Genomic DNA, 2500 nt, shown 5'->3' with positions numbered 1-2500 from the left:
AGAAAGAGAAAAAGGGAAGAGCGGTGAGAAGCGGTGAGTGAAGGAGGATGAAGAGGAGGAAGAGTGGATGAAGAGGAAGAAGAAGAGGATGTTGTGGATAAAAGAAGAGGGGTGAATATGATAAAAGAGGCAAGGAGAAAGTGTGGAAGAGGAGGAAGAATATGAAGAAGTGCAAGGAGTAGGAAGAGGAGGAGAAGGAAGAAGAAAAAGACAGAGAATGTTCTACTCGTAGTAGAAGAGATAAGTTGCTCATAAAAAGCAGAAGAAAAATGTAGAAGAGAAAAGGAGAAAATACAGAAAGAAAAAGGATGTTTTGGGGAGAAAGAAAAATATGGTGAAGTAAGAGAAGAAGAAGAAGAAGAAGAAGAAGAAGAAGAAGAAGAAGAAGAAGAAGAAGAAGAAGAAGAAGAAGAAGAAGAAGAAGAAGAAGAAGAAGAAGAAGAAGAAGAAGAAGAAGAAGAAGAAGAAGAAGAAGAAGAAGAAGAAGAAGAAGAAGAAGAAGAAGAAGAAGAAGAAGAAGAAGAAGAAGGAGGAGGAGGAGGAGGAGGAGGCTGCTGTTACAGGAAAGAAAGAGAGAAAAGAGAGAGAAAGAGAGAGAGAGAGAGAGAGGAGTGAAGTGTGGCAGAAGAAAGGAGAGGAGGAAGGTGTGAAAGGGAGGCAGGCTGTGGGAGGCAGGCAAGACCACACCACATCCTCCCACAGCAGGTATTGTCCCCTTGTCCCTCAGATGTCACAACGGCGCCCCTGGACACCACACACACCCAACCATCCACCCACCCACCCACCCACCCACCCACACACACACACACACACACACACACACAGGTATAAAGATGTACTACTGTTCCTACCTGTAATGGAGAGTTTCAAGTCACTACCGCCGTCAGCCTCGTCAGCGTCGCCTGCAGGAGGGAAGGGGAAACTATGCATTAAGGTTGTCAGGCGAAGTTGTTGTGTTTCGCGAGTTAGAAACAAGACGCACCCTCCTCCTCCTCCTCCTCCTCCTCCTCCTCCTCCTCCTCTTCCTCCTCCTCCTCCTCCTCCTCCTCCGCCTTCTCTTACTTCTGCAGCTGCGTGGCCTGCGGGAGGAGGAAGAGGGTGAAGATGAGGATGAGTTAGTGGAGTGAAGGAAGAGGAGGAGGAGTATATGTGTGTATGTGTGTGTGTGTGTGTGTGTGTGTGTGAGAGAGAGAGAGAGAGAGAGAGAGAGAGAGAGAGAGAGAGAGAGAGAGAGAGAGAGAGAGAGAGAGAGAGAGAGAGAGAGAGAGAATTCTCCTCTTACTACTCCTCCTCCTCCTCCTCCTTCTCTTCCTCTCCTGTTGCAAGGACGCCTCAGGAAAGGTGTAGAAATCTAAAACACACTCATGCAACACCATTCTCTAAACGACGCTAATTAATTAACTAACCCCTTTCACCTGATGGAAACAACGTATGCCTTTCACCACCACCACCACTACCACCACCACCACCACCACAGCTGGGGACGCCACCACACGCCGCCACATCCACCCTGAGGGCAAGAGACGCCGTTACAAAGCGGATATGTGGATTAAATGCTTGTAAACGTATCTGTGTATGTGCGTGTGTTTGTTAGTAAAGCGACTGTATGTTTTTCGTGCCTGCGCTAAACCGCTCACAACACAGCTATACTCGGCTCACACACACACACGTTTTTTCCCCCCACGTCTGCTTCTGGTATCAGCAACGTAGGTGGTTTATGTAACGCGTGGGTGTAGGTGTGCGAGGGCGCTTTGTATGGGAGGTTAATAGGTGTGTGTATGGCGCTAAAGGATCAGGGAGGATAGAGGAGAACTGGGACAAGGCTGAGGGAACGGGGGTAGAAGGGGGAGGAGGGGGACATGGGAGGGGGACATTGTATCGACCAGGCAGTGACAGGAACTAATGTCGATCAGTAGTGAAGATCAAGACGGAAATGGAAAGATTCATGGAGGTATTACATGCGTGGCTGGGAGGGCATGGAAGAGGACGTGAAGAAGAGGGGAAGGGAGGGGAAAAGGAAGGTAAATTGGTGAATGAAGGGGAGAAAATGATGGGAAAAAATGGTGAATTAAGGAGAAATTTTGAAGGTGAAGTGGTTAATTATGGGAAAAAATGGAAGGTGAACTAGTGATGTAGGGAAAAAAGACGATTTAGTTAATGAAGGTGAAAGAAGGGAAAAAAATAAGGTGAACTGGTGAACGAAGGGAAAAATTGAGGTGAATTAAAGAAAAAAAAGAAAAATTAACATAATTACTAAACACAGAAGGGAACTAATGAAGGGAAAAATGAAAAAGTGAATGATGTTAGGAGTTCAAACAATAATTCACTAAACGTAGAAGAGAAAGGAAAAAAATAAATAGTGGGTTTGGGAGGAAGAAAGAGTTGACATAATTACTAAAAAGGAAAGGGAGACAAAAATTGAACTAGTGAATTGGGAACGAAAGATGAGTTAACAGAATTACTGAAATATGAAAGAGAATAAAAGGAAAACTCAACAAAC

At 45.4% G+C, this 2500-nt stretch overlaps 1 long non-coding RNA gene across 1 annotated transcript in view; it reads right to left on the bottom strand.

Annotated features, from left to right (window-relative positions):
• LOC135110753 (uncharacterized) overlaps nucleotides 1–2500 on the bottom strand; it is a 73569-nt gene that overhangs the window by 22837 nt on the left and 48232 nt on the right. The window contains exon 3 of the long non-coding RNA XR_010273405.1: nucleotides 852–902. This is a non-coding gene — a long non-coding RNA (uncharacterized LOC135110753). The remainder of the gene's footprint in view (nucleotides 1–851; nucleotides 903–2500) is intronic.

Source organism: Scylla paramamosain, chromosome 20 (genome assembly GCF_035594125.1).
Source record: "Scylla paramamosain isolate STU-SP2022 chromosome 20, ASM3559412v1, whole genome shotgun sequence".
NCBI classification, from domain to species: Eukaryota; Metazoa; Arthropoda; class Malacostraca; order Decapoda; family Portunidae; genus Scylla; species Scylla paramamosain.
This window is presented reverse-complemented; position numbering and strand designations above follow the sequence as displayed.